This window comes from Salmo trutta, chromosome 3, assembly GCF_901001165.1.
Source record: "Salmo trutta chromosome 3, fSalTru1.1, whole genome shotgun sequence".
NCBI classification, from domain to species: Eukaryota; Metazoa; Chordata; class Actinopteri; order Salmoniformes; family Salmonidae; genus Salmo; species Salmo trutta.
Window position 1 is genome coordinate 65,885,443 of NC_042959.1, and position 10,016 is coordinate 65,895,458.

Here is a 10,016-nt window from a genome sequence, read left to right on the forward strand (position 1 = left end):
TGACTCCAAAAACACAGACTGACTCCAAAAAGACAGACTGACTCCATGCCATAAAGACAGACTGACTCCAAAAGACAGACTGACTCCATGCCATAAAGACAGACTGACTCCATAAACAGACTGACTCCATGCCATAAAGACAGACTGACTCCATGCCATAAAGACAGACTGACTCCATGCCATAAAGAAAGACTGACTCCATGCCATAACGACAGACTGACTCCATGCCATAAAGAAAGACTTACTCCATGCCATAAAGACAGACTGACTCCATGCCATATAGACAGATTGACTCCATGTCATCAAGACAGACTGATTCCATGTCATCAAGACAGACTGACTCCAAAAAGACAGACTGACTCCAAAAACACAGACTGACTCCAAAAAGACAGACTGACTCCATGCCATAAAGACAGACTGACTCCAAAAAGACAGACTGACTCCATGCCATAAAGACAGACTGACTCCATAAACACAGACTGACTCCATGTCATAAAGACAGACTGACTCCATGCCATATAGACAGAATGACTCCATGCCATAAAGACAGACTGACTCCATGCCATAAAGACAGACTGACTCCATGCCATAAAGAAAGACTTACTCCATGCCAAAAAGACAGACTGACTCCAAAAAGACAGACTGACTCCATGCCATCAAGACAGACTGACTCCATGCCATATAGACAGATTGACTCCATGTCATCAAGACAGACTGATTCCATGCCATCAAGACAGACTGACTCCATGCCATAAAGACAGACTGACTCCATGCCATAAAGAAAGACTGACTCCATGCCATCAAGACAGACTGACTCCATGCCATATAGACAGACTGACTCCATGCCATAAAGACAGACTGACTCTAAAAAGACAGACTGACTCCATGCCATAAACACAGACTGACTCCATGTCATAAAGACAGACTGACTCCATGTCATAAAGACAGACTGACTCCATGCCATAAAGAAAGACTGACTCCATGCCATAAATACAGACTTACTCCATGCCATAAAGACAGACTGACTCCATGCCAAGAAGACGGACTGACTCCGTGCCATATAGACAGACTGACTCCATAAAGACAGACTGACTCCATGCCATAAAGACAGACTGACTCCATGCCATCAAGACAGACTGACTCCATAAAGACAGAATGACTCCATGCCATATAAACAGCCTGACTCCATGCCATAAAGACAGACTGACTCCATGCCATATAGACAGACTGACTCCATGCCATATAGACAGACTGACTCCATGCCATAAAGACAGACTGACTCCATGCCATAAAGACAGACTGACTCCATGACATATAGACAGACTGACACCATGCCATATAGACAGACTGACTCCATGACATATAGACAGACTGACTCCATGCCATAAAGACAGACTGACTCCATGCCATAAAGACAGACTGACTCCATGACATATAGACAGACTAACTCCATGCCATAAAGATGGCGTAGCAGTGCAGACGTGTTTGTCATTGTCCCATGTAAATTTAGTTTTTATCGTCTTTTTTGTTGTTGTATATATTTCAATATATTTCAATCTCTTTTTCCATTTTTAAATGAAATATACCTTCCGGCAACCCGCCTCACCCAATGTGATATGGCCTATTTATTGCCTTACCTCCTTACTCCATTTGCGCACACTATATATAGATTTTTCTATTGTTATTGACTGTACTTTTGTTTATCCCATGTGTTACTCTGTGTTGTTTTCTGTCGCACTGCTTTGCTTTATCTTGGCCAGGTCGCAGTTGTAAATGAGAACTTGTTCTCAACTGGCCTACCTGGTTAAATAAAATCCATCCATCCATCCACCATATAGTTGTGCCCACTCATGAAATGTCAGTCTCTAGGTTAAATGGAATCTCTCTCGTTCTCTCTCGTTTCCCAGTTCATCCTCACATTCTCTCTCTCTGTTTCTCTCACTTTTAATGCACTGTAGTGTCACTGGCCAGTGTGTTTACCTAACCCTCTCTCTCTTCCCCTCTCTCCTGCAGTCTTCTTCACTCCCTCGTTTCCTCTGCGAGCAGCCAGGCTGTGTGTGAGTGAGTGTGTGGGAGATTTAGAGCGGGGATCAATAAGAAATGTAAAAATCAATGAACTTAGTGCCAGGAAATCAATGGGACTAATCGGGATGCCAATCAGCCCAGTCAAAACAATTAGGGGGAAGAAAAATGTTTAACAACCTCCTCTCTCTTGCTTACACACAGAGGCAGGAAGAGAGGGATGGAGGGAGGGGATATCAGAGGCAGACAGAGAGGGATGAGATGAAGTGATAGATGGGAAGGAAAGGATCAGGAGGGAGAGCCCCAAGCTTAGTCTGGGGGAAGAGAGGGATGGTGGAGCGAGGCTGGGAGGAGTGAGGGATGGTGGAGCGAGGCTGGGAGGAGTGAGGGATGGTGGAGCGAGGCTGGGAGGAGTGAGGGATGGTGGAGCGAGGCTGGGAGGAGTGAGGGATGGTGGAGCGAGGCTGGGAGGAGTGAGGGATGGTGGAGCGAGGCTGGGAGGAGTGAGGGATGGTGGAGCGAGGCTGGGAGGAGTGAGGGATGGTGGAGCGAGGCTGGGAGGAGTGAGGGATGGTGGAGCGAGGCTGGGAGGAGTGAGGGATGGTGGAGCGAGGCTGGGAGGAGTGAGGGATGGTGGAGCGAGGCTGGGAGGAGTGAGGGATGGTGGAGCGAGGCTGGGAGGAGTGAGGGATGGTGGAGCGAGGCTGGGAGGAGTGAGGATGGTGGAGCGAGGCTGGGAGGAGTGAGGGATGGTGGAGCGAGGCTGGGAGGAGTGAGGGATGGTGGAGCGAGGCTGGGAGGAGTGAGGGATGGTGGAGCGAGGCTGGGAGGAGTGAGGGATGGTGGAGCGAGGCTGGGAGGAGTGAGGGATGGTGGAGCGAGGCTGGGAGGAGTGAGGGATGGTGGAGCGAGGCTGGGAGGAGTGAGGGATGGTGGAGCGAGGCTGGGAGGAGTGAGGGATGGTGGAGCGAGGCTGGGAGGAGTGAGGGATGGTGGAGCGAGGCTGGGAGGAGTGAGGGATGGTGGAGCGAGGCTGGGAGGAGTGAGGGATGGTGGAGCGAGGCTGGGCTGGGAGGAGTGAGGGATGGTGGAGCGAGGCTGGGAGGAGTGAGGGATGGTGGAGCGAGGCTGGGAGGAGTGAGGGAGGGTGGAGCGAGGCTGGGAGGAGTGAGGGATGGTGGAGCGAGGCTGGGAGGAGTGAGGGATGGTGGAGCGAGGCTGGGAGGAGTGAGGGATGGTGGAGCGAGGCTGGGAGGAGTGAGGGATGGTGGAGCGAGGCTGGGAGGAGTGAGGGATGGTGGAGCGAGGCTGGGAGGAGTGAGGGATGGTGGAGCGAGGCTGGGAGGAGTGAGGGATGGTGGAGCGAGGCTGGGAGGAGTGAGGGATGGGAATAAACAGAAGTCAACAGGGAACAGATGAGGTGGTCACATCAAAGACAACTGGGTTCTGGCATGCATCAAGTATCAGTCTTTTACGATGAATTCATGATAAATGTATCTTCTTGGATTTTTCTAATTCTCGTGTAATTCTAGAGGAAACCAAACAATAATAATATGATCATAAAATCTGATGCTTTTATCCAAAGAAAATATCCAGAATACTGTATGTGGCCAATGTCAGACACAAACCCACAACTGTGGTGTAGTGAGAACCAAGCACAGGGCTCTACAGTGACATCAATGGGATGATTCTCTTATCAAATGGTTTGATTCCTAAATCAGATCACAACCTGATCCCCCAAGTCATCAACTACAGTCAGAGTGGAGGAAGGCAACAACACACACCTGGTTGGATTCTGACATACAGACAAATCTGACCTTCATTCAGTTGAGTCAATCTTCCAGGAAATCCAGAAATTCCCGCTGTCTTTAATCCAACACAACAACACACTGAACCCCATGACACAATCCATCAACAACACCTGACTCACCTCCAAAAACAACCAACTCTTTACAAATCTGGTAGATCCAACCAAGAAAATCTACCTCACTGAACCGTCCAATCAGATTGAGTGTTTTTCAGGCCAGACGTCCAATAAGGAGGCAGGAATTGAGCAAGGAGACGTTGATGGGGGGGTGGGGGGTAATTTGGGGTCAATCAATAGAGCTGGCCTCCCTCTATCTTGTGGCTGCTCACCGTGCTAAAATCAATAGGGAAGCCAATAGTTCCCAGGCTGGGTCTAGATTAGTGAACACACAACTAATCAGGCAGTCTGTGAAACTGACACCGCGGCTATTAACCTATTGATACGCCAGGAGACGCCAGTTGAAAATACACGGATGCGCCAACACTGACATACACATTCCACCACAGATTGACATTCTGTCAGACTCTGATTCCCTGTAAGAGAACTTCATACTATAGTTTAGTTTAAAGTGGCACTCCAGTCTCCTTTTCAGCTCATTTAACACCTGATCTACTTAACAAAAGGCACATCTCAATAGGTGGTACAGGTAAGTCATGACATGGTACAAGTGGGGGGGGGGGCTTTCCTCTCTTGTTCTCTATTGTTCCTCTATTATTCCTCAAGAAAGGGGGGAGGCTGATGACATCAGAGGGCTACATCAGACAAACTCCTTGAATGGCCTAATCCACTTTCTTTGCTCAACACTATTTTTCACCCCTGGGTGTATGTACATCACTGTAGTTACACGTGAGATAGTGTCTTTCAACAAGAAGTTGCAAAATAGCTGGAGTGCATCTTTAATACAGGTCCCATGTGGCTCAGTTGGTAGAGCATGGTGTTTGCAACACCAGTGTAGTGGGTTTGATTCCCACGGGGGACCAGTATGGGGGGGAAGTAAGAAAATGTATGCACACGCTACTGCATGTCGTTCTGGATAAGAGCGTAAGCAAAATGACTGAAATGTTTAAGTCATTAAGGAATGTCTCCACCCCCCACAGCGATGCTCTGTATTCAGGCCTCATTGTCTCTCTAGTCAGAGACAGGATAGCATGGATGGTACCTTTGGAGCTAGACTGCAGGGTCAGGGAGGGGACTCAAAATGGCTGTGAGTAGATGGCAGTTTCACTCTAATGCAGGTGTCTCTGATTGGTGCACTGGCCTCCATTAAGGGGAGTGAGAGTGAACTGTAAGTGTCTACTCATAACATAGATATCCATGGGTTACAGTTCTATGGTAGTAACTCTATCAATGGGAATTCACACAGACTACTTTTACCACTGAAATAAATATTTAGACATGAATTATGTAATTGTCATTGACCATCATACCACATAGACCTAGATTTTAATCATACTGATAGAAATTATGGTCATGACATACAAATTGCTCTGCAAAACTGGAAAAAGAGCATCTTTCAAATTTGTTACTACTGTGTTATTCAGTCTTCAGCCAAAACTACCCACAGAGTCTTCTCAAGTAGCAAAACATTATGTACCACTACCTGTCTCTTTAGGGCTGCACCACACAAGGATCATTTGTCAAAAAGAACAGCCGGACTAGCTTTCATCCTTTACTTTGAAAGCCCTCTTGTTTTTATAGATTGCCTCTCCTTCCTCTGTTTCTCTCCTTCCTCTCCTCCCTCTCTCTCTCTCTCTCTCTCTCTCTCTCCTCTCTGTCATGTTTTAGTTTTCATGTGTTGCTTTTGTTCTCTTCCTCATTTTCCCCTTGTGTAAAAAATGAAAGGCTGAAAATAGGATGAGTTATAACAAACACAGCAGCTAGCCGCAGTACATCAGTGAAATCGCTCTGACAGACAGTTACAGGCTACAGCTAACAGTACAGCCCTAAATCATACTCATATACATTATATTTAAAAAGCTCAATCATATTCATATGCATGGTATTCAAAAGGCTAGCTATCTCCAGATAAACAGGGTTCATTTATGAATTAGTTTCTACTGCATTAAATACATTCTACAAATCAATATCTTCAAAGCTAAGTAGGATTCATGCATGTTTGGAAATAGATTTTCTGCAGATCTGTCAAATCATATTGATATTCATGATAAAGACAAACATAAATCATTTTTAAAACATGATATCTCCAAAACGCAATAGGATCTGTGCATTTGTGTTGGGAATTTGATAATCATACAAACACATTGGACTGTGACAGCTCAGGCAAAGCACCCAACAGAACTCTCTCTCTCTTTCTTTCCGACATCCTTTTCACCAATCCCTTTTCACACGTTTAACACACAGGGAAAATGAAAGTGAGAGGCGTATGAATTGAACTGGATTTATTTTCCAGTCAGATATACTTCCATGGTGTTGTCTATCCAGCATAGGTCCATCATGGACAGCATGCAGCCAGGGCATAGCAAACATGATTCTGCTTTACAGCCTAATCATAACCCTTCCCTCTACGCTGCCATGGCTATGATGGGGAAGGAGACGTCAGGGAAAAGGGAAGAAGGAGAGAGAAAGGAGACAGGCAGGGGAGAGAGGGAGAAAGGGTGGGGAGGCAGAGAAATGGAGAGAAAGAGAGATGGAAAAAGGGCCTACTGAGAGGAAGGGTAGAGTAGTCTAGATGCATTGGTTCTGTATAACAGACCTATTTCAGTCTGACAGACACATGTTGCCATTATAAGGAAACGGAATCCAAATTTCTCGCTTTAGGTCCAATATCTGCACCATACAAAGTAGGAGGATATGGGGAAATGATCCAGACTCAGTATTTGGCTCTCTCATCCCGCTCAGAGATATATTCCCCTTAAGCGTCTTTCTCCGAAGCTCTTTCGTCTCGAGTCTTTCATTGCTTGCTTTACACAATGAAATGCTGCACTATTGAAACCATTGAAAGATTTTAAAAACAACATTCCATTTGATTTGATAACCGACTGACAGAGCCACGGATCCCACCGAATCAATTTAAAAAGAGCTGAGGTATATGTTTAAATACAGTGTATTGTCACTAACCCTAACCCTAACCCTAACCCTAACCCTAACACTAACCCTAACACTAACCCTAACCATAACCCTAACCCTAACCCTAACCCTAACCCTAACCCTAACCATAACCCTAACCCTAACCATAACCCTTTTGAAGTAGCCATTTAGAAGAGTATAGACATTTAATCCCAATGATACATCTCTTATGTTCACATAATTGATTATATAAAGGTAAGAACACTGTAATATTAATAGTTATGTATCTTTGTACCACAACAGAACCCAAACACAATAGAAAGCAACACTGGCCAACTGGAGAGACTGACGACTGCAGCCAAATCACAGAAAATTGAACACATTCAACAAAATGGCTGCAGTGTCTAAAATGGGTGTGAGCTCGATATTGCCACGCCAAGACAAAAACACTCTCCCCTAGCAGGTACACTGAAGAGAATGAGGTTCAGACTGTGGTAACAAACTCTATAATAATTTATAAATGTTATAATTGGTTTGATTTAATTCACTTAAATAGCAACTGAGTCAATGGTGATTGTGGCATTTTTGTTACAGCCTAACAGAGTAATATGAAGTACACATAGAGAAACAGAAGAATACGAGAGGTAAGCAGCAGGTGAGAAGAGACCAAAACAGTATGGATGGATGATGACAAAGAAGAAAATGAAAGACTGAAAGGAGTAGACGGTAGAAGAGAGAGAGAAAAATAAAGAAATGTGGAAAAAATAGAGAAATTAGTTTAGTACAGCAACATTAACTGCTGCTACGCTACTAGTACATCTACCACACAAAACATCATAATAACATATATGCAGTACTTGTACTATCCAATTAAACACCAAGTGTTTAAAAGGGGTTCTACTGAGAGGTGGCATGTTTGGGAGTGATAGAGGAGGAGTAGAGAGAGGCAGAATCAGAACAATTGAGACAGGGGTAGTGAGAGAGATATATTTGGGATTAAGGAACAAGTGTGTGGAAAAGGACGAGGATTGGGGGAGTGAGAAAGAGAAGGACAAAATGAGAGGAGGAGTGAAGGAAGAGACAGACAAAGAGCTTTGACGGAGAGGGCAGGGATAAAAATAGGTATTTTTCTGCTTCATCTGTTTTCCTTCCTCTCCTCTGCACTGCTCCCTACCTCTTTACTCCCTTCCTCCTCTGTCTAACTGGGAAGATCGTTAGGAAACCTAACCGAGCCAGACCACCTGCTCTCTACTGCCACTCACAGGTCAGATGCCGGTACTGCATCATGTAATGACCGAGGGACCATTGGACCGTTTATCACACAGTGTAACATCAGTCCAGCAGAAGACAATGAGGTTAGGAGACTGGACTGGGGTTTCAGCAAGGGCATATTGAACCCAGAGCTTGAGCAAGGGGCGGGACTTGGTCTAGTGCTAGGAATGGGTCTGGGGATGGGTTTGGGCTGGGGCTAGGGTTTGAGCTGGGGCTAGGGATGGGTCTGGGGCTAGGGATGGGTCTGGGGCTGGTTTGAGCTGGGGCTAGGGATGGGTCTGGGGCTAGGGATGGGTCTGGGGATGGGTTTGGGCTGGGGCTAGGGATGGGTCTGGGGCTAGGGATGGGTCTGGGGCTAGGGATGGGTCTGGGGCTGGTTTGAGCTGGGGCTAGGGATGGGTCTGGGGCTAGGGATGGGTCTGGGGATGGGTTTGGGCTGGGGCTAGGGATGGGTCTGGGGCTAGGGATGAGTCTGTGGATGGTTTGTGGGGGTGACAGCTGCTTTACCTCTCTGGTCAGTGCGTGGGGATAAGATTATTATTTCATGGTCATTATGGTCTAAGGCAGTGACACTGAGATCTCTCAGGATTGTGACTGTGGGATTGGAAGGCAGGATCTGGGGTTGTGACTGTGGGATTGGAAGGCAGGATCTGGGGGTTGTGACTGTGGGATTGGAAGGCAGGATCTGGGGGTTGTGACTGTGGGATTGGAAGGCAGGATCTGGGGTTGTGACTGTGGGATTGGAAGGCAGGATCTGGGGTTGTGACTGTGGGATTGGAAGGCAGGATCTGGGGGTTGTGACTGTGGGATTGGAAGGCAGGATCTGGGGGTTGTGACTGTGGGATTGGAAGGCAGGATCTGGGGGTTGTGACTGTGGGATTGGAAGGCAGGATCTGGGGTTGTGACTGTGGGATTGGAAGGCAGGATCTGGGGGTTGTGACTGTGGGATTGGAAGGCAGGATCTGGGGGTTGTGACTGTGGGATTGGAAGGCAGGATCTGGGGGTTGTGACTGTGGGATTGGAAGGCAGGATCTGGGGGTTGTGACTGTGGGATTGGAAGGCAGGATCTGGGGTTGTGACTGTGGGATTGGAAGGCAGGATCTGGGGGTTGTGACTGTGGGATTGGAAGGCAGGATCTGGGGGTTGTGTGTAAAGAGAACATCTTCTCAATCCACTTCCACATATATTCACTATATAATTCACTACATTGTGTGCTCGTAAGTGTGTGTGTGTGTGTGTGTGTGTGTGTGTGTGTGTGTGTGTGTGTGTGTGTGTGTGTGTGTGTGTGTGTGTGTGTGTGTGTGTGTGTGTGTGTGTGTCCAGGCTAGATAACACACATTTGCTGCTGCTGGGGGTAGCTGTGTGTAGCAGTGGGAAGGGGAGTGGGGTCAGAAGTTAATTCACTGCATCTAGCAGCAGGAGCAGGAGGGACCACATCCAGACCAGACCGCCTCTGGAACATACATGGACAAACCAAGTTATATTCAATGATCATCCCTGTGGGTGGATCTGTCTGTCTCTCTCTCTCTCACCTCTCCCCTTCAACTCCCTATCTCGCTTCTTCCTCCCTCTCTCGCCACCTTTCAGTCCCTATCTCACTCCTTCTTCCCCCTCTCTCCTCATCTCCTTCACCCTGTCCCTCGGTCTCCTACACTTTCCTCCTCCTCCTGTCCATCTCTCCTTCCCCTGTCCATCTCTCCTCATCTCCTTCACCCTGTCCCTCGGTCTCCTACCCTTTCCTCCTCCTCCTGTTCCTCTCTCCTTCCCCTGTCCATCTCTCCTCATCTCCTTCACCCGTCCCTCGGTCTCCTACCCTTTCCTCCTCCTCCTGTTCCTCTCTCCTTCCCTGTTGTCCTCTCTCTCCTCATCTCCTTTACCCTGTCCCTCG